Source organism: Tachypleus tridentatus, chromosome 5 (genome assembly GCF_004210375.1).
Source record: "Tachypleus tridentatus isolate NWPU-2018 chromosome 5, ASM421037v1, whole genome shotgun sequence".
Lineage (NCBI taxonomy): Eukaryota > Metazoa > Arthropoda > Merostomata > Xiphosura > Limulidae > Tachypleus > Tachypleus tridentatus.
The window spans coordinates 4677152-4704961 of record NC_134829.1 but is presented as its reverse complement, the minus strand read 5'-3'; the positions used below and the strand labels follow the sequence as shown (position 1 = coordinate 4704961).

Sequence of the window (27810 nt, the reverse complement as noted above, 5' to 3'; positions counted from 1 at the left end):
CTCAGGTATCCCTCGTGTAGCTCATTACTAAATAGGGCTGGCTAACTCAGGTATCCCTCGTGTAGCTCATTACTAAATAGGGGTGGCTAACCCAGGTATCCCTCGTGTAGCTCATTACTAGATAGGGCTGGCTAACTCAGGTATCTCTCGTGTAGCTTTGTTTGAAATTCAGACTGAACTACATTTCATTTGTTACCTTCGACCACCTACAACAAAGTGAAACACCTTTTGATGAGAGAAATGCCAAACAAGTATAAATAACAAAATCCCAGGGAAAGTGTTCTTTCCTATTTTTCAAATACAGTTGTTATCACCTCACACAACTGAAAATGGATAAAATATTCAATTTTATACTGTGAATAAATTAATTTTGATAACTGGATGCAGAAACACGACTCATGAAAGTGTCCGACAGTTGGTTGTCACTCTTGTATAACGTGCTTTACGAATAGAAACTAAATCAGTGGTATCAAATCAATCCACCAACCACGAACTTCAAATAATCCACTAACCATGAACTTCAAATCAATCCACTAACCATGTACTTCAAATAATCCACTAACGATATACTTCAAATAATCCACTAACCATGTACTTCAAATAACCCATTAACCATGTACTTCGAATAATCCACTAACCATGTACTTCAATTAATCCACTAACCATGTACTTCAAATAATCCACTAACCATGAACTTCAAATAATCCTCTAACCATGTACTTCAAATAATCCACAGAAACAACGCCACAAGTGTCAAAATTCGATTTTGTTAATCATTTGAAAAAGGAGGAATGAACTTGAAGGAAAGGTGTGAAACCCGTCTCTTAAGGAACTTCGAACGTTTAACAGTAATAGCATGTGTGATGTTACACACGCCAATTACTTATTTTCTGTAAATAAAAAAACATCTCGAAAAGGGTATAATAATTACTTAATGTTCTATGAAATTCAAAAGTTGAAATAATATATAACCCATTAAATCTTCTCATATTTACTAGCTGTTCAGAGAATTATTTTTATTAAAAATGCGGTACGCCAAATAAATTGGTTTGTTTTAAATTTCTCGCAAAGCTACACGACGGCTATTTGCACTAGCCGACCCTAATTTAGCAGTGTAAGACTAGAGGGAAGGCAGTTAGTCATCACCACTTACTCTTGGGCTGCTCCTTTATACCAACGAATAGTGGGATTGACCGTAACATTATAACGCTCCCGCAGCTGAAACGGCAAGCATGTTTGGTGTGACGGGAATTCGAACCCACAACCCTCAGATTACCGGTAGAGCACCCTAATCACCTGGCCGTGTTGGGCGGTTTGCCAAACAGATAATGTTTGGATGTTCGTTGTTAAGCACAAAGTTACACAATGATTTGTGCCCATCACGGGTATCCAAACCAAGCTTTGTGTTATAAGTCTTTAGGCTTACACTTGAGTTCCAGGGGTCATTTCCGGAACTATAAACATTTATTGTATGTTAGTTAACTTTCTAAGAATGAGTAATAAAAAAATGGTCCCAAAAATTAATATTCTTGATTAATATTTCTATCGTCATTTATAGCTTAGAATTTTATTAGAAATTGAAAACGTTGTTATTAAACTAACGAAGTATAAACGCAGGTAAAAAACGTATTATAAAATTTGAAATATATCACGTTTTTTGTTTTTCTTTTTTGGTCATTTTTTGACTAGACGTTTTGAAGAATACCACCAGGTGTCCTTGCTATCGCTCCCTGTGAGCTAATGTTCGACAGATTCAAATAATTTAGCAGTAGGTATAACCCAACACCATTCTTTCAAGGCAATTATTTATGGGAGCTAGGCTTAGTGGCTAATGGCAAGATAAAGTTAGACATCACAATGAAACGTAAAGACTTCCTTGCTTTCTGTGTTGTTAGCTCAAGGTGGTGAGTGAGTGAGACTGGAAGTTCGAATCGCTCAAACATGCCAGTCTGTTCTTGTTTTCTCCTTAAGTTTACATATTGGCTAAATGAGAATTTACTTTCTAAACTCGCACTTTAATTTCATCTTATTGTCACGTTTCATTTCCCACTATTTGTAATCGTAGCAGAATTTATAACATTCTCATATTAACATTAAAATTTTGTAAACGAAGAAAGAAATTGAAACTTTTTCACAATGTAGAATTTGAGAGAAACGTTTGTTTGTGATAAAGAAAATGAAACATTCTTTAAGAAGGAATAAGGTAAGAAACACACGTTCCTGAGAACTACAGATAAACCAAGATCCTGGCCGGCTTTCCATACAAAACAAGACACAAGAGTTACATATTATACTAACCATGTCACGAGTTTCTGTATAAACAATACACTCAGCTAGTTCAGATCTTCAAAAACCATTAAGTTTTCTTTAAAAATCGAACCAGAACGTTTAATCCTGACCCGGCATGGCCAAATGGTTAATGCACACCACTCGTAATCTGAGGGTTGCGGGTTCGAATCTCGGATCGTACAAACACGTTCGCCCTTTCAGCCGTCGGGGCGTTATAAGTGATGGTCAATCCCATTATTCGTTGGTGAAAGAGTAGCTCAAGCGTTGGCGGTGAGTGGTAATGACTATCTGCCTTTCAGCTAGTTTTACACTGCTAAATTATGGACGGCTAGCGCACATAGTCCTCGTGTAGCTTTGTGCGAAATTCGAAATAAATGTTTAGTCCTCACTGAAGAACTTTCAGAAATATTCGACTTCTATCGTTTCGCGCCTTTCAACAACTGGAAATTGTTTTTAGTATCACAAATGATGGTTAGAAATTATTACGTTTCCAGTAAGCAGGTAACACCAGATTGAGGCATCGGTATTTGACAAAATGCTGAACAAACAGCAAGTGGATTATTTTTCTTTTTTTTCAAAGCACAAAGTATAAGTTTGTTTCTTGTTAGGGTCAAAGCTACACAATGGATTATCTGTTCATCCCGGTTTCAGGAATTGAAAGACGATTTATAAGGTTACAGTCTCTCAAACCAGTGGTACCACTGAACCACTGGGGAGCCGAAATTTTAGTAAATTTATGTAATTACAGCTACGGTTTCTAGCCTGGTGTACATCTTTAAACAAATAATCACTCAAACTTACCACTGAACCACTGGGGAGCCGAAATTTTAGTATGACATAAGTGTGTATTTAATTATTATATATCAAATAATACCATGTCATAAGTGTGTATTTAATTATTATATGTCAAATAATACCATGACATAAGTGTGTATTTAATTATTATATGTCAAATAATACCATGACATAAGTGTGTATTTAATTATTATATGTCAAATAATACCATGACATAAGTGTGTATTTAATTATTATATGTCAAATAATACCATAAGTGTGTATTTAATTATTATATGTCAAATAATACCATAACATAAGTGTGTATTTAATTATTATATGTCAAATAATACCATGACATAAGTGTGTATTTAATTATTATATGTCAAATAATACCATGACATAAGTGTGTATTTAATTATTATATGTCAAATAATACCATGACATAAGTGTGTATTTAATTATTATATGTCAAATAATACCATGACATAAGTGTGTATTTAATTATTATGTGTCAAATAATACCATGACATAAGTGTGTATTTAATTATTATATGTCAAATAATACCATGACATAAGTGTGTATATAATTATTATATGTCAAATAATACCATGACATGAGTTTGTGTTTAATTATTATGTGTCAAATAATACCATGACATCACTGTGTATTTAAGTATTATATGTCAAATAATACCATGACATCACTGTGTATTTAAGTATTATATGTCAAATAATACCATGACATAAGTGTGTATTTAATTATTATATGTCAAATACTACCATGACATAAGTGTGTATTTAATTATTATATGTCAAATAATACCATAAGTGTGTATTTAATTATTATATGTCAAATAATACCATGACATAAGTGTGTATTTAATTATTATATGTCAAATAATACCATGACATAACTGTGTATTTAATTATTATATGTCAAATAATACCATGAGTGTGTATTTAATTATTATATGTCAAATAATACCATGACATAACTGTGTATTTAATATTATATGTCAAATAATTCCATGACATAATTGTGTATTTAATTATTATATGTCAAATAATACCATGACATAACTGTGTATTTAAGTATTATATGTCAAATAATACCATGACATAAGTGTGTATTTAATTATTATATGTCAAATAATACCATGACATAAGTGTGTATTTAATTATTATATGTCAAATAATACCATAAGTGTGTATTTAATTATTATATGTCAAATAATACCATGACATAACTGTGTATTTAATTATTATATGTCAAATAATACCATGACATAAGTGTGTATTTAATTATTATATGTCAAATAATACCATGACATAAGTGTGTATTTAATTATTATATGTCAAATAATTCCATGACATAAGGGTGTATTTAATTATTATATGTCAAATAATACCATGACATAACTGTGTATTTAATTATTATATGTCAAATAATACCATGAGTGTGTATTTAATTATTATATGTCAAATAATACCATGACATAACTGTGTATTTAATTATTATATGTCAAATAATACCATGACATAAGTGTGTATTTAATTATTATATGTCAAATAATACCATGACATAAGTGTGTATTTAATTATTATATGTCAAATAATAACATGACATAAGTGTGTATTTAATTATTATATGTCAAATAATACCATGACATAAGTGTGTATTTAATTATTATATGTCAAATAATACCATGACATAAGTGTGTATTTAATTATTATATGTCAAATAATACCATGACATGAGTTTGTGTTTAATTATTATGTGTCAAATAATACCATGACATAACTGTGTATTTAATTATTATATGTCAAATAATACCATGACATAACTGTGTATTTAAGTATTATATGTCAAATAATACCATGACATAAGTGTGTATTTAATTATTATATGTCAAATAATACCATGACATAAGTGTGTATTTAATTATTATATGTCAAATAATACCATGAGTGTGTATTTAATTATTATGTGTCAAATAATACCATGACATAAGTGTGTATTTAATTATTATATGTCAAATAATACCATGACATAACTGTGTATTTAAGTATTATATGTCAAATAATACCATGACATAAGTGTGTATTTAATTATTATATGTCAAATAATACCATGACATAAGTGTGTATTTAATTATTATATGTCAAATAATACCATGACATAAGTGTGTATTTAATTATTATATGTCAAATAATACCATAAGTGTGTATTTAATTATTATATGTCAAATAATACCATGACATAACTGTGTATTTAATTATTATATGTCAAATAATACCATGAGTGTGTATTTAATTATTATATGTCAAATAATACCATGACATAACTGTGTATTTAATATTATATGTCAAATAATTCCATGCCATAATTGTGTATTTAATTATTATATGTCAAGTGAAACAAACAGAGTAATTCCTGAAAAATCGCTTTTTGTCACATGGAAACGAACTTGAAAACAATTTTAAAAATTATAATAATTTAAAAAGATGAAGGAAAATGTTGTAACCACGTTGAATATATTTTAACATTGGTTACCTCCATGGTGTAATTCTGTATTTATATGTTTCTCTTAAAGTCAGCTGTTATTTAAGAAATTAGAATTACAGAAATAGAGGATCCTGACACGGGATGTCATTATGTTAGTTTGTTAAACTAAGTTAATATTACATACTTTTACAAGATAGGTAAGTTAATATTACATACTTGTTACAAGATAGGTAAGTTAATATTGCATACTTGTTACAAGATAGGTAAGTTAATATTATATCCTTGTTACAAGATAGGTAAGTTAATATTATATCCTTGTTACAAGATAGGTACGTTGATATTATATCCTTGTTACAAGTTGGGTGTGTTAATATTATATCCTTGTTAGAAGTTGGATATGTTAATATTTTGTTGTTGTTGAAAATAGTATGTTGAAGGAAGATCGCTATAAAACGTGGATCTTGTATTTATCCTGTTTCTTAGGAACAAAACAATCTTTTGTTGTCCATCTTTTGTGTATCGTACAACAAAGATTTGGAGAAGAAACATCAGTTACCAATAAATCAGATACAGAGCTGGTATCAAACGTGGTGTTCCGAAACACGTGGAATCCTAGTGCTTGGTATACGAGTCTAATTTAACAAATTTTACCATCATTGTCAATCAAATTTTTATTCACAGTATACGTTGGAACAATGTTTTTGTAGGCAATATGTACTCAGATTATTCGATTTATCAGTAATTGTAAAATAGTTGTTATATATACTACATTATATCACAATAGTTTTATGTTCTTTCCTAGGAAAACAAATGGCTTATTGTTTTAATTTATAATTCTGTTTATTTAAAGCCACGTTTGTTATTATTTGATTGTTGTTGTTTTTTTTTCTTTTCTTGGCCTACAACAACGGTATTGGTTTTAACTTGAATTTGTGTTGTGTTTAAATACTAGGCCTGGCATGCCTAAGTGGTTGGGGCGCTCGATTCACAATTTGAGGGTTTAGTGACGGAGTTCAAATCTCCGTCACTAAACATGATCCCCCTTTCAGCTGTGGGGGCATTATAATGTGACGGTCAACCCAACTGTTCGTTGATAAAGGAGTATTCCAAGAGTTGGCGGTGGGTAGTGATGACTATCTGCTTTCCATCTAGTTTTACACTGCTAAATTAGGGACGGTTAGCGCAGATAGCCTTCGTGTAGCTTTACTCGAAATTCAAAAAGAAACAAACAATTTAAACACTAGATTTTTGTTCGATCACCAGTGGCACAGCCGCATACCTGGGGACTCTCACCGATAAAATACTGGTTTCGATACCTGTGGTGGGCATAGTACAGGTTGCCCATTGTGTAGCTTTGTGCTGAGTTCTAAAGAAACAAACAAGATTGATTTGAGAGTTATGCTGTGTTGATTACGTTTTTACTGTGTAAGTGATTGTTTGGTTTGAATATCGCGCAAAGCTACACGATGGCTACCTGCCCTTGCCGTCCCTAATTTAGCAACGTAAAACTAGAGGGAAGGCAGCTAGTCAGCATAATCCACCGGCAACTCTAGTACTATCCTACTTTTTATCTAACGAATAGTGGGAATGATTGTCAAATTATAACACCCCCACGGCTGAAAGAGCGAATATGTTTGGTGTGACGGGAACTCAACCCGTACCCCTCAGATTATGTGAGTCAAGCGCCCTAACCATCTGGCTATACCAGAGGAAATATTTATGAAACCCTATGCTTCTAGGATTTTCTTATGTGTTTATGTATAATCTATCACGACTATTAACAAAAAACGTTCCTTTTTATCGCTAAAGAATCTTTTAAATTGGATCTGACCGACCCCCTTCATGTATAGTATGTTGTCGTCCAGTTACTAAGTTCTGTTGCTAAGCCTTAAAACCTTTTTGTTGTTTTCGGAAATCGCCGAACGTTAGAGAAAAACAACAACTCCTGTGACGAAAATGTCACGTAAACTAGAGGGAGAAAAACTCACAAAAACAAGGCTAACTTGAAGATGTTGGTACTGTACATCTCTTGTTTCCACGATATTAATTTAAATTTAAAATTTAACTAATAACAGAATGAAACGTGTTTTTATAAAGATGTCTCTTTTTTTGAATTTCACCTAAAGCTACACGAGGTCTGTCTGCTCTAGCTGTCCCTAATTTAACAGTTTAAGACTAGAGGAAAAGCAGTTAGTCATCACCACTCACTACCAACTCTTGGGCTGTTTTTTTGGCAACAGACAGTGGGGTTGATCGTGAAATTATAACGCCCCCAAGGTTGAAAGGGCGAGCATGTTTGGTGTGACGGGGACTCTAACTAGCGATCCTCAGATTGTGAGTCGAACACCATAATTACCTGGACATGCCGGGCCTTTGTGTAAGTGACTCACCAGTGTAGTTTGTAAGGATATTAACACACTGTTGTTAAAATACGTCATCACCAATGTTTCTTTAAAGGTTAAACACAGCTTGTGAGAGGTATGTTGTTCTTAGGTTTTTCTTCTTGTATCTTCTAACCAGGTATCAGTCACATGTTTTTTTTTTTTTTTAAGCAAGTGTCTTGTCTGATACTTCAAACTGTACTCAGCTATCGGGTATACATATTTATACAAATACAATGTTACGTAAAATATGTAACTATTGGGGGTTGGGTGTCTGTTTAAACTAGTTAAAGAAAGTTAATTAAAACAATCAGGTTCACTTTAAGAGATGCTTCACAGAAACTATGAGTGTGTAAGTTTGTTACGTTTCCGAATGCGCCTCAAGGCTACACGGTGACTATTTTTAAGTATCTGTCCTTCGTTTTTAATTGATAGTGAAAGTGAAGGCAGCTAGTTAACAGCGAATACAGCTAACTCCTATCTGATTCAATACTGGATTCTGGATACCACTTTTACGACGTGCCCACGGCCACAAAGTACAGAGCACATTCTTGCGGAAATGGGAGGCGAACCATGAATCTTTTGATTCAGATTCTTGACAACTTGTCACGTGTGGGTGAACATGTTTTAGTGTAATATTATTTGCTGAGCTATTTCCAACAAGTTTAAATAAGCCAGTATATCAAGGTGATGTTGAGTATCCTTGTTTGTCTCTAGAGAATGTTATTTCACAAGAAGTAGAACTCCCTGGTAGTTGGAGTAAGAATGTTATTTTACAAGAAGTAGAACTCCCTGGTAGTTGGAGTGAGAATGTTATTTCAGAAGAATTAGAACTCCCTGGTAGTTGGAGTGAGAATGTTATTTTACAAGAAGTAGAACTCCCTGGTAGTTGGAGTGAGAATGTTATTTCATAAGAATTAGAACTCCCTGGTAGTTGGAGTGAGAATGTTATTTCATAAGAAGTAGAACTCCCTGGTAGTTGGAGTAAGAATGTTATTTCACAAGAAGTAGAACTCCCTGGTAGTTGGAGTGAGAATGTTGTTTTACAAGAAGTAGAACTCCCTGGTAGTTGGAGTGAGAATGTTGTTTTACAAGAGTAGAACTCCCTGGTAGTTGGGTGAGAATGTTATTTCACAAGAAGTAGAACTCCCTCGTAGTTGTAGTGAGAATGTTATTTCACAAGAAGTAGAACTTCCTGGTAGTTGGAGTGAGAATGTTATTTCACAAGAAGTAGAAATCCCTGGTAGTTGGAGTGAGAATGTTGTTTTACAAGAAGTAGAACTCCCTGGTAGTTGGAGTGAGAATGTTGTTTTACAAGAAGTAGAATCCCTGGTAGTTGGAGTGAGAATGTTATTTCACAAGAAGTAGAACTCCCTCGTAGTTGTAGTGAGAATGTTATTTCACAAGAAGTAGAACTTCCTGGTAGTTGGAGTGAGAATGTTATTTCACAAGAAGTAGAAATCCCTGGTAGTTGGAGTAAGAATGTTATTTTACAAGAAGTAGAACTCCCTGGTAGTTGGAGTGAGAATGTTATTTCATAAGAAGTAGAACTCCCTGGTAGTTGGAGTAAGAATGTTATTTCACAAGAAGTAGAACTCCCTGGTAGTTGGAGTGAGAATGTTATTTTACAAGAAGTAGAACTCCCTGGTAGTTGGAGTGAGAATGTTATTTCATAAGAATTAGAACTCCCTAGTAGTTGGAGTGAGAATGTTATTTCATAAGAATTAGAACTCCCTGGTAGTTGGAGTGAGAATGTTATTTTACAAGAATTAGAACTCCCTGGTAGTTGGAGTGAGAATGTTATTTCATAAGAATTAGAACTCCCTGGTAGTTGGAGTGAGAATGTTATTTCATAAGAAGTAGAACTCCCTGGTAGTTGGAGTAAGAATGTTATTTCACAAGAAGTAGAACTCCCTGGTAGTTGGAGTGAGAATGTTGTTTTACAAGAAGTAGAACTCCCTGGTAGTTGGAGTGAGAATGTTGTTTTACAAGAAGTAGAACTCTTTGGTAGTTGGAGTGAGAATGTTATTTCACAAGAAGTAGAACTTCCTGGTAGTTGGAGTGAGAATGTTATTTCACAAGAAGTAGAACTCCCTGGTAGTTGGAGTAAGAATGTTATTTTACAAGAAGTAGAACTCCCTGGTAGTTGGAGTGAGAATGTTATTTCATAAGAATTAGAACTCCCTGGTAGTTGGAGTGAAAATGTTATTTCATAAGAAGTAGAACTCCCTGGTAGTTGGAGTAAGAATGTTATTTCACAAGAAGTAGAACTCCCTGGTAGTTGGAGTGAGAATGTTGTTTTACAAGAAGTAGAACTCCCTGGTAGTTGGAGTGAGAATGTTGTTTTACAAGAAGTAGAACTCCCTGGTAGTTGGAGTGAGAATGTTATTTCACAAGAAGTAGAACTCCCTCGTAGTTGGAGTGAGAATGTTATTTCACAAGAAGTAGAACTCCCTCGTAGTTGGAGTGAGAATGTTATTTCACAAGAAGTAGAACTTCCTGGTAGTTGGAGTGAGAATGTTATTTCATAAGAATTAGAACTCCCTGGTAGTTGGAGTGAGAATGTTATTTCATAAGAAGTAGAACTCCCTGGTAGTTGGAGTAAGAATGTTATTTTACAAGAAGTAGAACTCCCTGGTAGTTGAAGTGAGAATGTTATTTCATAAGAATTAGAACTCCCTGGTAGTTGGAGTGAGAATGTTATTTCATAAGAAGTAGAACTCCCTGGTAGTTGGAGTAAGAATGTTATTTCACAAGAAGTAGAACTCCCTGGTAGTTGGAGTGAGAATGTTGTTTTACAAGAAGTAGAACTCCCTGGTAGTTGGAGTGAGAATGTTGTTTTACAAGAAGTAGAACTCCCTGGTAGTTGGAGTGAGAATGTTATTTCACAAGAAGTAGAACTCCCTGGTAGTTGGAGTGAGAATGTTATTTCACAAGAAGTAGAACTCCCTCGTAGTTGGAGTGAGAATGTTATTTCACAAGAAGTAGAACTTCCTGGTAGTTGGAGTGAGAATGTTATTTCATAAGAATTAGAACTCCCTGGTAGTTGGAGTGAGAATGTTATTTCATAAGAAGTAGAACTCCCTGGTAGTTGGAGTAAGAATGTTATTTCACAAGAAGTAGAACTCCCTCGTAGTTGGAGTGAGAATGTTATTTCACAAGAAGTAGAACTTTCTGGTAGTTGGAGTGAGAATGTTATTTCATAAGAATTAGAACTCCCTGGTAGTTGGAGTGAGAATGTTATTTCATAAGAAGTAGAACTCCCTGGTAGTTGGAGTGAGAATGTTGTTTTACAAGAAGTAGAACTCCCTGGTAGTTGGAGTGAGAATGTTGTTTTACAAGAAGTAGAACTCCCTGGTAGTTGGAGTGAGAATGTTGTTTTACAAGAAGTAGAACTCCCTGGTAGTTGGAGTGAGAATGTTATTTCACAAGAAGTAGAACTCCCTGGTAGTTGGAGTGAGAATGTTGTTTTACAAGAAGTAGAACTCCCTGGTAGTTGGAGTGAGAATGTTATTTCACAAGAAGTAGAACTCCCTCGTAGTTGGAGTGAGAATGTTATTTCACAAGAAGTAGAACTCCCTCGTAGTTGGAGTGAGAATGTTATTTCACAAGAAGTAGAACTTCCTGGTAGTTGGAGTAAGAATGTTATTTCACAAGAAGTAGAACTCCCTCGTAGTTGGAGTGAGAATGTTATTTCACAAGAAGTAGAACTCCCTCGTAGTTGGAGTAAGAATGTTATTTCACAAGAAGTAGAACTCCCTCGTAGTTGGAGTGAGAATGTTATTTCACAAGAAGTAGAACTCCCTGGTAGTTGTAGTAAGTATGTTATTTCACAAGAAGTAGAACTTCCTGGTAGTTGGAGTAAGAATGTTATTTCACAAGAAGTAGAACTCCCTCGTAGTTGGAGTGACAATGTTATTTCAAAAGAAGTAGAACTCCCTCGTAGTTGGAGTAAGAATGTTATTTCACAAAAGTAGAACTCCCTCGTAGTTGGAGTGAGAATGTTATTTCACAAGAAGTAGAACTCCCTGGTAGTTGTAGTAAGTATGTTATTTCACAAGAAGTAGAACTTCCTGGTAGTTGGAGTGAGAATGTTATTTCACAAGAAGTAGAACTCCCTCGTAGTTGGAGTAAGTATGTTATTTCACAAGAAGTAGAACTCCCTCGTAGTTGTAGTGAGAATGTTATTTCACAAGAAGTAGAACTCCCTGGTAGTTGGAGTAAGTATGTTATTTCACAAGAAATAGAACTCCCTCGTAGTTGGAGTGAGAATGTTATTTCATAAGAAGTAGAACTCCCTGGTAGTTGGAGTAAGAATGTTATTTCACAAGAAGTAGAACTCCTTGGTAGTTGGAGTGAGAATGTTGTTTTACAAGAAGTAGAACTCCCTGGTAGTTGGAGTGAGAATGTTGTTTTACAAGAAGTAGAACTCCCTGGTAGTTGGAGTGAGAATGTTATTTCACAAGAAATAGAACTCCCTCGTAGTTGGAGTAAGAATGTTATTTCATAAGAAGTAGAACTCCCTGGTAGTTGGAGTAAGAATGTTATTTCACAAGAAGTAGAACTCCCTGGTAGTTGGGTGAGAATGTTGTTTTACAAGAAGTAGAACTCCCTGGTAGTTGGAGTGAGAATGTTGTTTTACAAGAAGTAGAACTCCCTGGTAGTTGGAGTGAGAATGTTATTTCACAAGAAATAGAACTCCCTCGTAGTTGGAGTGAGAATGTTATTTCAAAAGAAGTAGAACTCCCTCGTAGTTGTAGTGAGAATGTTATTTCACAAGAAGTAGAACTCCCTGGTAGTTGGAGTAAGTATGTTATTTCACAAGAAGTAGAACTCCCTCGTAGTTGTAGTGAGAATGTTATTTCACAAGAAGTAGAACTCCCTGGTAGTTGGAGTGAGAATGTTATTTCACAAGAAGTAGAACTTCCTCGTAGTTGGAGTGAGAATGTTATTTCACAAGAAATAGAACTCCCTCGTAGTTGGAGTGAGAATGTTATTTCACAAGAAGTGGAACTCCCTCGTAGTTGGAGTGAGAATGTTATTTCACAAGAAGTAGAACTCCCTCGTAGTTGGAGTGAGAATGCTATTTCACAAGAAGTAGAACTTCCTGGTAGTTGGAGTAAGTATGTTATTTCAAAAGAAGTAGAACTCCCTCGTAGTTGGAGTGAGAATGTTATTTCACAAGAAGCAGAACTCCCTCGTAGTTGGAGTGAGAATGTTATTTCACAAGAAGTAGAACTTCCTGGTAGTTGGAGTGAGAATGTTATTTCACAAGAAATAGAACTCCCTCGTAGTTGGAGTGAGAATGCTATTTCACAAGAAGTAGAACTCCCTGGTAGTTGGAGTAAGTATGTTATTTCACAAGAAGTAGAACTCCCTCGTAGTTGTAGTGAGAATGTTATTTCACAAGAAGTAGAACTCCCTGGTAGTTGGAGTAAGTATGTTATTTCACAAGAAGTAGAACTTCCTGGTAGTTGGAGTGAGAATGTTATTTCACAAGAAGTAGAACTCCCTCGTAGTTGGAGTAAGTATGTTATTTCACAAGAAGTAGAACTTCCTCGTAGTTGTAGTGAGAATGTTATTTCACAAGAAGTAGAACTCCCTGGTAGTTGGAGTAAGTATGTTATTTCACAAGAAATAGAACTCCCTCGTAGTTGGAGTGAGAATGCTATTTCACAAGAAGTAGTACTCCCTGGTAGTTGGAGTAAGTATGTTATTTCACAAGAAGTAGAACTCCCTCGTAGTTGTAGTGAGAATGTTATTTCACAAGAAGTAGAACTCCCTGGTAGTTGGAGTAAGTATGTTATTTCACAAGAAGTAGAACTTCCTGGTAGTTGGAGTGAGAATGTTATTTCACAAGAAGTAGAACTCCCTCGTAGTTGGAGTGAGAATGGTATTTCACAAGAAGTAGAACTCCCTCGTAGTTGGAGTAAGTATGTTATTTCACAAGAAGTAGAACTCCCTCGTAGTTGTAGTGAGAATGTTATTTCACAAGAAGTAGAACTCCCTGGTAGTTGGAGTAAGTATGTTATTTCACAAGAAGTAGAACTCCCTCGTAGTTGTAGTGAGAATGTTATTTCACAAGAAGTAGAACTCCCTGGTAGTTGGAGTGAGAATGTTATTTCACAAGAAGTAGAACTTCCTCGTGGTTGGAGTGAGAATGTTATTTCACAAGAAATAGAACTCCCTCGTGGTTGGGTGAGAATGTTATTTCACAAGAAGTGGAACTCCCTCGTAGTTGGAGTGAGAATGTTATTTCACAAGAAGTAGAACTCCCTCGTAGTTGGAGTGAGAATGCTATTTCACAAGAAGTAGAACTTCCTGGTAGTTGGAGTAAGTATGTTATTTCAAAAGAAGTAGAACTCCCTCGTAGTTGGAGTGAGAATGTTATTTCACAAGAAGCAGAACTCCCTCGTAGTTGGAGTGAGAATGTTATTTCACAAGAAGTAGAACTTCCTGGTAGTTGGAGTGAGAATGTTATTTCACAAGAAATAGAACTCCCTCGTAGTTGGAGTGAGAATGCTATTTCACAAGAAGTAGAACTCCCTGGTAGTTGGAGTAAGTATGTTATTTCACAAGAAGTAGAACTCCCTCGTAGTTGTAGTGAGAATGTTATTTCACAAGAAGTAGAACTCCCTGGTAGTTGGAGTAAGTATGTTATTTCACAAGAAGTAGAACTTCCTGGTGGTTGGGTGAGAATGTTATTTCACAAGAAGTAGAACTCCCTCGTAGTTGGAGTAAGTATGTTATTTCACAAGAAGTAGAACTTCCTCGTAGTTGTAGTGAGAATGTTATTTCACAAGAAGTAGAACTCCCTGGTAGTTGGAGTAAGTATGTTATTTCACAAGAAATAGAACTCCCTCGTAGTTGGAGTGAGAATGCTATTTCACAAGAAGTAGAACTCCCTGGTAGTTGGAGTAAGTATGTTATTTCACAAGAAGTAGAACTCCCTCGTAGTTGTAGTGAGAATGTTATTTCACAAGAAGTAGAACTCCTGGTGGTTGGAGTAAGTATGTTATTTCACAAGAAGTAGAACTTCCTGGTGGTTGGGTGAGAATGTTATTTCACAAGAAGTAGAACTCCCTCGTAGTTGGGTGAGAATGCTATTTCACAAGAAGTAGAACTCCCTCGTGGTTGGAGTATGGTATGTTATTTCACAAGAAGTAGAACTCCCTCGTAGTTGTAGTGAGAATGTTATTTCACAAGAAGTAGAACTCCCTGGTAGTTGGAGTAAGTATGTTATTTCACAAGAAGTAGAACTCCCTCGTAGTTGTAGTGAGAATGTTATTTCACAAGAAGTAGAACTCCCTGGTAGTTGGAGTGAGAATGTTATTTCACAAGAAATAGAACTCCCTCGTAGTTGGAGTGAGAATGTTATTTCACAAGAAGTGGAACTCCCTCGTAGTTGGAGTGAGAATGTTATTTCACAAGAAGTGGAACTCCCTCGTAGTTGGAGCTACGATTCATGGTTAATACTTGAGGTTACATATTAAATACACACACATTTTTAACACCATTAAATTGCTGTCACTCGTGATGTTTTTTGCGCTGATATATATCGTGATTTGATGTGTTAAAGACGCTGTGTATATGTTCATCAGACTGTTTTTAACTGTATGTACATTAACGATAATGTTCACAACATTAGTTCGGCTCTGCTCCAAGTTACTTCAACGATGGTTTGTATCCATAATAATTATAGTGATTGGCTTACAATTAATGTTGGAGTACCACAAGGTTCTGTTCTGGGCCCTTTATTATTTCTCATTTATATAAATGATATTCTTTACCAACAGTTTTCTGGAGATATCCAAGCCTATGCCGATGATATTGCTGTTGTTTATAGTAAGCCAAATCTAATTAATGAAGCCATTATTTCTAGTGATCTTAATAAAATTAAAAATTGGCTTTTCTGTAATGGCTTATCCTTAAATATATCTAAATCTTTCCTTCTTCAGTTTAACCTTTATGGTGTCATTCCAGCTTTTCCTTCTATTTTTTATCATTCCAATGATTGTTATACTTACCCCAATTGTAAGTGTCCCAAATTGACTCAAGTTTCCTCTGTTAAATATTTAGGAATTATTTTAGATCGAAAATTAAATTGGCAATTTCATATTAATTCTTTAGTTAATAAATTAAAATATAGTTCTATGCTAATTTTTGAACTTAGTCATTGTGCTCCTTATCATATTTTGTTAAGTGTATATTATGCTCTCTTTCAATCTTTCTTAGAATATTGTATTTCAATTTGGGGTGGCACATATAAGACTTTTTTAATTCCTATTCACAAGTTGCAAAAAAGTGTTTTCTCTCTTATTTTTACTCATAGGCTTGATACCGATTTCAGTAAATTTAACTCCCCTCTTTCATATGATAAACTTTATTTTTATTTTTTAGCTTTATCTACAATGCATGTTTCTTTTAATAGGCCTTTTAAAGTCACTTCATATTTTACACGACTTCAATCTTTTTTTCCAATTAATGTACCCACACCACGTAAAACAGTTACACTTCATCAATATCTTTATTTGGCACCTCGTATTCATAATTTTATTCCTTATAGTATAAGATCTTCTATTAATCGTGTTAATCAAAAGAAATACTTAAAACAATGGATCTTAAATACTGATGATAATATTCTGGGAACTTTATTTTGTAAGTTTTGATTTTACTTTATTATGTGTTTAACTATCACAGGACGAGTTAACTCTTTGTTGATGGTTTTATATTGTTATTTGATTTTTTGTGTCTAATTTATTGCTTAATAAATTTATTATTATTATTATTATATTTTATTATAACAAGTGATAGAAGTATATATTCCAATGTAAGGTCTTACTTTGGAGTATGTGAGAAATGCGAGTACAACACTGGCATCAACGAACGTTTTATGTGAAGGACCAGATCTCTCCGCAACTACTTCATGGTTTGTTTGTTTGTTTGCATTTGAATTTCGCACAAAGCTACACGAGGGTTATCTGCGCTAGTCCTCCCTAATTGAGCAGTGTAAGACTAGAGGGAAGGTAGCTAGTCATCACCACTCACCGCCAACTCTTAGGCTACTCTTTTACCAACGAATAGTGGGATTGACCGAAACATTATAACGCCCCCACGACTGAAAGGGCGAGCATGTTTGTTGTGACGGGACTACTTCATGTAAGATGGAACTAATAACACCTGACTGAGTTCACAAGAACGTTAGCTACATCAAACGTGAGTGATCCTTGGTTAACAAAATATAGCGTTGTTTGACATGAATTATTAATCACTGTTCACTTCGATCCATCGAAAACTATTTTGGTTAACGAGAATAATCTGGATGATTTCTAGGATTCGTGAATCCAGCCCTTGCTGAGATCACTCATTTGTTTCATGTTAGGTTCATTCTTTTTGCCCATAAATTACTTACTTATCTGGGATCCGTTGTTTCTTAACTGCTTTAGAAGCACCCATGAAAGCAGTCACTATTGTAATATTATTTCCTTTTTCCTTGCTCTAATACGACGGGACATCAAGGGTGCAGAGTTCAAATCCGGGTTGAAAACGGCAGGACACCTTGAACGTAAAGCAAACAGCTGTCATGAAACGTAGGTTTTTCTAATTACCTGCTCACACGTGCGACCTCTTATCAGCAGTGGTCTGAGAAAAGTTCGTTAGAGGAATTGTGGCCTTGTGAGGTGTAAGAAGACAGAAGATGGATTGGCTGACGCTGTTCTAACTAACTTCGAGCTGTAGGTTGCTAAGATTTTCACCTTCTACGAGTTAGTTCTCATAGGTTTTACTGCAAACATGTGATGCATTGTGGTCAGTTGGGCTACGAGTTAATTATAAAATGCATTCCAAACATTCAATAGATTTTCTGTGAGAATTAAGATTGGTGATGTTCTGTAAGAAATGTGTGGCGCCACCTATCATATTACACGTTCTAATTAATATTTAGTTGTTTCGGGTTAATGCATGTGTTTATTCCCCCTGAAAGGAGTACAGATTTGAAGTCAGAAAAATATTAAACTGAAAAAATTAAGCTACGTTAACGATAAATAATTAATTGTTACCAAGAAGGACTTGACTTGTATAATAAAGAATTAGCTATTGTGCACAGATTCAGTTCTGGTTATAAAGACTGACAGATACCATGTCTGTAAAGGTTCAATTCTGGTTACAAAATGACAGATACCACGTCTGTACAGGTTCATTTCTGGTTATAGAGACTGACAGATTCGGTCCTGGTTATAAAGACTTTGAAGGTTACGATATCTTTATGGATTCATTCTGAGGATCTATGTTTCAGTAGTTAAAAATATCCTTTACCTGTTGTAGTCTCGAATCTCTACAAATTTGTTTTGTTTTCAGTATTACTTTAAGTACAAGACTATCACCTGACTCATGAAATTTAAGGTAAGTCTCAGATCTTATGAACACTGACCAGGTTGTAACCTGCACCGATATTTTTCGAATGTGATTCAACTGTACACTGACCGGTCTAATATGTATGCGTACTTCTGTGTTCCTGCATGTAAACACGTGGATTCTGTTGCAAGGTTATAAAACTGATAACATGTTGCAGTGGTGTTTGTTTACGTTTGTCATTCTTTTGTTTATGAAATAACGAAACGAATAGCTGTTGGTTTACTTATTTTATTATAGTCCACACACTTGTACGGATATTTTGAGCCGTCTAGAGTTTAATTGTCCAATTATGAACGAAACTATGACAGAAAACTTTTCAACTGATAAATTAGTTGCATGTATCAGCTGCTAGAAGACGGTACAATCCTACATGGGTTTGGGATAGTTTAGCACTATATCAGAAAGTGTTCGGTTTCTAAAGTATGCAAGATTTGTATGTAAAAGTGCCCGATACGTAAGTCTGAAACATATCTATTTTTATTCACCTCTTACCTGGAAAACAGGTGTTACAATAAACTAATTGGTGTTAGGAATGTGTTAAGCAAACGTCTTGGCACATTGTTAATAAATCAGGGATTCACATTTTTTATTCACCCACAGTTCCACAAGCACAAAGGCATGGACTAAATATTAAAGTTCTGAATTAATGTCTTCCTCGTGTAATTAAACAGTAGGTTTTTTGTTTTCAATCCACTCCGAATTATTAAGAAACATAAAACCAATAACTTGTTTTATATTGAAAGCAGCGAAGAGATTTGTCTATTTCATTTGATCAGACACATTTTCTGGTTTCATAGCTCACTTTCCGAACAACCTTTATCTTGGCTCAAGGGAAGCAGAGCCACTCATGTTCTGGATTTGTTAGCACAACTGGTGGTGGTTCTTTCGTTGACTGGGTGTGGTTCGTTTGAAACTGGTCGCCAGTTTTTCTTTGGCTGTTGAAATTAGCCACAAAATTTATTATGGCTCTCTAAAATTGAAAAACAAACATTCAACAGAAGCAGTACAAGGAAGTGATGATTGGTTTGGTTTGAATTTCGCGCATGGCTACACGAGGGCTATATGCGCTAGCCGTCCCTAATTTAGTCAACTCTTGCGCTACTCTTTTACCAACGAATAGTGGGATTGACCGTCGCTTTATAACGCCCCCACGGCTGAAAGGACGGGCATGTTTGGTGTGACGGGGATTGGAGCCCGCCACCCTCAGATTAAACGGGCCCGGCATGGTCAAGCGTGTTAAGGCGTTCGACCCGTAATCCGAGGGTCGCGGGTTCGAATCCCGGTCGCACCAAACATGCCTGACCTTTCAACCATGGGAGCGTTATAATGTTACGGTCAATTTCACTATTCGTTGGTAAAAGAGTAGCTCGAGAGTTGGCGATGGGTGGTGATGACTAGCTGCATTCCCTCTAGTCTTACACTGCTAAATTAGGGACGGCTAGCGCAGATAGCCCTCGTGTAGCTATGCGTGAAATTAAAAAGACAAACAAACAAATAGTAAGTTCAGTTTATTGAAAGAGTACACAGTGCGTAACGTTTTCTTCGACAACATGTATAGTGTAACCATTTAATTAAGCTTATGTATTGTCTGTGTAGCTAAGTGGCTGCATCCGTGTGTTTGTTTGTTTTCAGTATTTGTCGTTATTGAATGAATAAGTGGAAACCTATTTTAGTTTGATATTGTTGTATAAACAGGGACAGATTTGTCTTGTTCAGATGTTGGTGGACAACGCCACACCTGCTTTCCATAAAATATGTTATTTTGACTTCTTGCTTTACGACTCTCTGTGTTTATTTGACTTCTTTGTTCTGTTGAGCTGAATCTCTCTGGAATCTTTGGTTTTTTTTACTTATTATTTCTTGGACTCTGGAGAGTGGAAAGTAATAATACACCATGATGTTGTGACTACTCCGACTGACAAAATAGACCCATCACAGTTATCATAATTCATTTATTAAAAGTTTACACCCGTTGTTTCCATCTTATTTGAAATACCCAGGAAAATATTTATAACACATGAAAATTGGGTCATATAATTAATTTTGGCGTCTTGGCTCCAAACAATGATGTACTGCCAGTTAGGCTAAATGTATAATTACCTTGGTTATAGCTTTTACATTTTAAACAAAGATTGAATCAAACTAAGCTAGTGTGTACTTACTCTTAACTTAATCTTTTTTGTACAAATGTGTTTTCCTTGCTTCTGCAAAAATTTATTTCTGAAGTTTAGCTGTTATATAATAATTCTGAATCTGGTTCTAGATTCATTCCGAAATTTAGTAGTTTTATATTAATTATCGTGTTAAGTAGTTTTATATTAATTCTCGTGTTAAGTAGTTTTATATTCATTCTCGTGTTAAGTAGTTTTATATTAATCCTAGTGTTAAGTAGTTTTATATTAATCCTCGTGTTAAGTAGTTTTATATTAATCCTCGTGTTAAGTAGTTTTATATTAATTCTCGTGTTAAGTAGTTTCGTATTAATCCTCGTGTTAAGTAGTTACGTATTAATCCTCGTGTTAAGTAGTTACGTATTAATCCTCGTGGTAAGTAGTTTTATATTAATCCTCGTGGTAAGTAGTTTTATATTCATTCTTGTGTTAAGTAGTTTTATATTAATCCTAGTGTTAAGTAGTTTTATATTAATCCTCGTGTTAAGTAGTTTTATATTAATTCTCGTGTTAATTAGTTTCGCATTAATCCTCGTGTTAAGTAGTTTTATATTAATCCTCGTGGTAAGTAGTTTTATATTAATCCTCGTGTTAAGTAGTTTTATATTAATCCTCGTGTTAAGTAACTTTATATTAATTCTCTTGTTCAGTAGTTTTATATGAATTCTCGTGTTAAGTAGTTTTGTATTAATCCTCGTGTTAAGTAGTTTTATACTAATTCAGTTATTAAATAGTTTTATATTAATTCTCCTGTTAAGTAGTTTTATATGAATCCTCGTGTTTGGTAGTTTTATATTAATCCTCGTGGTAAGTAGTTTTATATTAATCCTCGTGGTAAGTAGTTTTATATTAATTCTCATGTTAAGTAGTTTTATATTAATCCTCGTGTTCAGTAGTTTTATATTAATCCTCATGTTTTATGTCGGTTAGTTACATATGATAATCTTCCTTATTTAGTCGGTGTGTCAACATGATAATCTTCTTTATTTAGTGGGTGTGTCAACATGATAATCTTCTTTATTTAATCGGTGTGTCAACATGATGATCTTCCTTATTTAGTCGGTGTGTCAACATGATAATCTTCTTTATTTAGTCGGTGTGTCAACATGATAATCTTCTTTATTTAGTCGGTGTGTCAACATGATGATCTTTCTTATTTAGTCGGTGTGTCAACATGATAATCTTCCTTATTTAGTCGGTGTGTCAACATGATAATCTTCCTTATTTAGTCGGTGTGTCAACATGATAATCTTCCTTATTTAGTCGGTGTGTCAACATGATAATCTTCTTTATTTAGTCGGTGTGTCAACATGATAATCTTCCTTATTTAGTCGGTGTGTCAACATGATAATCTTCTTTATTTAGTCGGTGTGTCAACATGATAATCTTCCTTATTTAATCGGTGTGTCAACATGATAATCTTCTTTATTTAGTCGGTGTGTCAACATGATAATCTTCTTTATTTAGTCGGTGTGTCAACATGATAATCTTCCTTATTTAGTCGGTGTGTCAACATGATGATCTTTCTTATTTAGTCGGTGTGTCAACATGATAATCTTCCTTATTTAGTCGGTGTTTCAACATGATGATCTTTCTTATTTAGTCGGTGTGTCAACATGATAATCTTCCTTATTTAGTCGGTGTGTCAACATGATAATCTTCCTTATTTAGTCGGTGTGTCAACATGATAATTTTCCTTATTTAGTCGGTGTGTCAACATGATGATCTTCCTTATTTAGTCGGTGTGTCAACATTCCTGAATAATTGGATCTGTTCTTAGAAATTGCTATTTGTTTAAAATCTGTTATATAATTTCGTCAGAAACACGATTTTTTAACAGATGGTTGCTCGATTTGAAAATAAATTTAATTTGTTCTTATACACAATAATTTTAGTGACAACAAGAGCGACATCTTTTATTCTATATGTTTTCTTCAGTTAGAATGCGCACTTATCGTTAATCTCACACTCAGAGTGCATGGTTTACGGAACACGACAAAATCACGTTGGTTTCGGCATGCGGAAATACACAAATAGGTTTAACCACGAAAATGTGACGAGGGTTAAAAAGAAACACAACTGAAGAAGATATCTTGAATAAGAGAAAATACACGAGAATAAACTTAGACTGTTCTAAGTCTGACATTTAAAGTGTCTAAACTAAACACACTTACCCTGTGTAGGGTTAACCTAACTTAACATCAGGCACGATGTTAGACCAGTGTGATTGAAACGTTCTTTCTTCGAGTAACGCTGCGTTCTAAGCGCATGACCAAAAGTAATAAAGGTTGATGGTTATGAATCACCAAAGCCTTCACGTAGCTACAACATTGATAATTCGAATTTAGTTTATAAATTCTCACAGGACGTCATAAATAAACCCATTATCTCTGTTCGTCTCACAAACTCAACATACACAAGAACACATGAATAACCGAGTTTTAAACCGATATTCTAAACGGAAATTAAACCCAATATCTAATGAAAATCGTTTTGTTACCAACGTAAATAATAACAAACTTGCAGCTTCGCATTTCTTTTTGAAATTGAGATATTTAAATAAACAGTGGCACAAGGTTGTGTGGGCACAGGGGCTAATATCTTTTGTGAGCCATTCATTCCGTATAATTTTACATAGAATAAAATTATCAGCGGGCCTCCGTTAAGATCACTGGCCCTGGTGCTAAGCCTCTACCTAAATACGCCACTGTATACAACATATTCTTGTAACCGCCCCACGTTGCATGAGTCACCCTCCCCCTATCCAGATAGAAGCATACTAGGCGTTTTAAATTCGTGTCTAAAATTGTTATAAGTTCATTTCAAAAAGCAAAACAACCAACTCATTCTATATATAAACCTACTAATCATACCTAGATCATCTAACTATATAGTACATTCTATCACCCAGTCACTGTTACACAACGGTATTCCATAACAGAGGGCTTAACTAGTAAGTGATGACACCCTCTAGTAATGATAGGTGATATTTCTTCAATCAATTACTATTTCTCTAAAACAAGATACAAAAAATTAAAATCTGTTTTGTGTAAAGTGTTGAACGAAATAACACGTCAGGTGAAGTTATTGTAACTGCAACGTTTACTACTGGTAAACATTTTCAAACATTGGTAACTACAATATTTGTTACTAGTGAGGGTTTTCACGTATTGTTAACTAATATTCTTGTTACCAGTGTTGTTAATGTTTGTTACTAATGAGGGTTTTCACGTATTGTTAACTACTATTTTTGTTACCAGTGTTGTGAATGTTTGTTACTAATGAGGGTTTTCACGTATTGTTAACTAATATTCTTGTTACCAGTGTTGTGAATGATTGTTGGTAGTGAGGGTTTTCACGCATTGTTAACTACTATTTTTGTTACCAGTGTTGTGAATGTTTGTTACTAATGAGGGTTTTCACGTATTGTTAACTACTATTCTTGTTACCAGTGTTGTTAATGATTGTTGGTAGTGAGGGTTTTCACGCATTGTTAACTAATATTCTTGTTACCAGTGTTGTTAATGTTTGTTACTAATGAGGGTTTTCACGTATTGTTAACTACTATTTTTGTTACCAGTGTTGTGAATGTTTGTTACTAATGAGGGTTTTCACGTATTGTTAACTACTATTCTTGTTACCAGTGTTGTTAATGATTGTTGGTAGTGAGGGTTTTCACGCATTGTTAACTAATATTCTTGTTTCCAGTGTTGTTAATGTTTGTTACTAATGAGGGTTTTCACGTATTGTTAACTACTATTCTTGTTTCCAGTGTTGTTAATGTTTGTTGGTAGTGAGGGTTTTCACGTATTGTTAACTAATATTCTTGTTATCAGTGTTGTTAATGATTGTTACTAGTGCTGGTTTTTACACTTGCAATGCATAACAAAGACGTGACATTTAAAAATTGAAAATAATAGAACTAGACATTTTAAGCATTTTAACCAATACCGTTTCATTAAACAAATTATAGGTTATATCATATCTAAGGAACACACAAACGGTGACTGTTAGCTATAAATTCTGTACTAGATTTAAGATTCATTACACAACATGACATGATAAAAGCCGTGTGGAAACAAGTCTCCTTAAAACACTTTATGACCAGTGAAAACCCTTTGAATAGCTCCATCAGTGAAACATCAGAGAAGTGTGACATCTGATAATGAAAATGAATACTTGAATCGTTCAATAAATAACAATAATACTGCTTCTCTGATAAATATACTAGAATGTTATATATAATGGAATAAAAACAATATATTACACATTACTGAGAAAGACGCGTGGTTTGGTTTGAATGTCGCGCAAGGCTACACGAGGGCTATCTGCGCTAGCTATCTCTAATTTAGCAGTATAAGACTAGAGGGAAGGCAGCTAGTCATCACCACGCACCGCCAACTGTTGGACTACTCTTTTACCAACGAATAGTGGGACTGACCGTCACATTATAACGCTCCCACGGTTGAAAGGGCGAGCATGTTTAGTGGTACGAGGATTCGATCCCACGACCCTCAGATTACGAGTCAAGTGCCTTAACCACCTGACCATGCTGGGACGAAACTAGGGGACACAAATAACAATTTTGGTGAGAAAGGAGTCATGAGGTTAGACGCCTTTATTTTTCTAACAGGGTGGTTGGATTTTGTAGTGGGATGCCTTTCAGATGTGGCAGATGCAGTTATTTTAATTTAAAGGTGTCTCTGTAGTAGCCGCCCCAAATTTTGTGGTGAAAGACTAGAGGGAAAGCAGTTAGTCATCACCATCTACCCTCAACCCCAGGGCTACGAATTGACTGTCACATTATAATGCCCATTAGGTGAGATAGGTACTCGAACTCATGATCCGAAGATTGAGAAACCATAGCCCTGCTATTCGGCGGTGTCAAGGCTGGAGTTTATGAGAAATGTTGATAAATATACAAGAGATAAGGGGTTGATTTTGAGTTTTATTAGTGTTTAATTTGATTTAACGCATGGGATGGACCACAAGGTCTATTGGTGCCCTTTAATATTGTGTTATGAATGTTTGTTTAAATCAAATTGCAAATTTAGGTGTGAAATTTTTTAACAAAGTCTTCTGCCAGAGTCAGGACAATTTTAGTGAAAAGTTATTTGTTTCACAATTTCAGTCGAACCTTTTCCTGCCAAGTTCTTACATTTTCAACTTTTTAGTTCAGATCACCAAGACCACTAACTTCCATATGTTTCGTCGCTCCATAAGAAGAGGACGCTCTAATTTATGAGACAATTATGGAGGGCCGTTAGTGTAGTTGGAGGAAACAGAACTTATCAAATAGGTTTAAATTTCACGAGTAGACGAGATGAGGTGGCTGTGGCCTTATTAATCTAAACACTAGTGTAAACTCTGTTGTGTTGTTCGTAACGAATCTTGGATTCTTACAGTTTTGTTTACCATAGTTTATTTCGAATAATTAGTACTGTCTTTAAAATTATAAATTATTATCTCTACCCACAGGATCCGGAACTTTGGGTTGAAACACATCTACATTTTTAAATATTTATGTTCTTTTTATCTCACACGGGCCCGGAATGGCCAGGTGGTTAAGGCACTCGACTCATAATTCGAAGGCCACGGGTTCGAGTTCCCGTCATCCCAAACGTGCTCGTCCTTTCCGCTGTGGAGGCGTTATAACGTGAGATCAATCCCATTATTCGTTGGTAAGATAGTAGCCCAAGGGCTGGCGGTGGGTGGTGATGACTAGCTGCCTTCCCTCTAGTCTTACACTACTAATGTAGGGACGGCTAGCGCAGATAGCCCTCGAGTAACTATGCTCGAAGTTCAAAACAAACAATTATCTCATACAAATAATAAGTTTATAAAAGCATTTAGGATAGTAATTAGTTATGAGGACATCTAAGTCATGTCCCTTATTTGTTTTAGCTTCCTATATACACACACGTATATGTAATTGGAACTTATAGCTCCAAACATAAGTTTGACCTTTGTAGAATACGAGTTCTGGATACGGCGAAACACCAATGAATCGTTTGAGTTTGCTTTTACTTATTGTGGCCAACAAAAGTGATATCCCAGATATTTATATTTTCCCGGGATTCCTTTAAAAGTGTATCGAACTGTTTTTATAGATTAATTTAAATATTAAAATACTGTTTAGCTACAAATATGTTTTATTACATTCTCTACACACGCGAGCGATTATACTATTGTCTGGATCTGTTTCTCATAGTGTGGAAGACAACTGTGTTTACTAGATGGAAGCAAGAAACGTTCGTTAAGAGGATGGTTGTGGAAGTGTTGAACTCAACAGAGTAACCAACAGGTTCTATTTATTCAAGTTTGAACGTTACCTGACACATTTGTAACTTAAATTTCTACAAGCTCGTTCCATAGTTAACTTTAAATATAGCAAGGCAGGAAACTCCATTGTAAGTGAAGAAACGTAGTGACGTCATACGTTTTTACATACTATAGACTCTAGCTTTTAAAGTATTGTTTCAAAGAAAAATGGCACGAAACTAAGTCGTGTTACATACGTGATAAATTTGTCTGTTTAAAGGGCGCACGTTCCGTTACAGAACATTTACGGAAGAGATATTACTCGTGCCTATATTTATCTGTAGTAGACTCGCAAAACTCATGAGAGTGACTCATTAAATCTGGAACTTACTGTAGTGCCTTATTTGGTTATTTAAACCAAACACACAGCTGAAGAATGGACTTCTTGTGCTAGACCCATTGCAAGTATCGAAACCCGATAATTAGAGTTATAAGACTCCTCGGGGCATCACAGAGAAATCGAAATCTATTAATAAGCCATGTTTCATTGGTTAGCCTTACTTTCAGAATACAACATTATCTCAGAACGGTCGGTATGGATATTCACATTTTTATTGATAAACAGAGGACAACGTTTCGACCTTCCTAGGTCATCTTCAGGTTAACAAAACTTCGAGAAGGTCAAAACGTTGTTCTCTGCTTATCAGTAAAAGTGTTAATACCAACCGTTCTGAGCTACATTTTTATTTCAAGCGGGTTTCTCATCATCAAGAAGACAACCTTAATGTGATCGTGGAGAAGAGTTATTTAAAAGCATATTTACATGCAATTGTTATTTGCCTTACCAAAGATTCTCGAATCTTTTCTAACTTTTAAAAAGTATATTAAATGACGACATCGGTCAACATTGAGAAGACGAAACCTAAGCCTAGTTTTTCTACAGCATGGTTAGTAGATGAAGAGGGCCTATCAAAACCAGTACGATACAGAGAGTCGCGGTGCGGCTCGTGAA

General features: G+C 35.0%; 2 long non-coding RNA genes across 3 annotated transcripts in view; one reads left to right on the top strand and one right to left on the bottom strand.

Moving 5' to 3' along the window:
• LOC143250219 (uncharacterized) overlaps nt 1-27248 on the top strand; it is a 224063-nt gene extending 196815 nt beyond the window's left edge. The window contains exon 4 of the long non-coding RNA XR_013028087.1: nt 26749-27248. This is a non-coding gene — a long non-coding RNA (uncharacterized LOC143250219). The remainder of the gene's footprint in view (nt 1-26748) is intronic.
• LOC143250218 (uncharacterized) lies at nt 18575-22932 on the bottom strand. Of its 2 annotated transcripts, none has more exons than XR_013028085.1 (2): nt 22712-22932; nt 18575-19336 (listed from the first exon to the last, which is right to left on the bottom strand). It is a non-coding gene; the product is annotated as an uncharacterized LOC143250218 (long non-coding RNA). The 2 variants fall into 2 exon arrangements; XR_013028086.1 differs by having other exon boundaries at nt 18575-19301.
• Nucleotides 27249-27810: the final 562 nt, after the last annotated feature.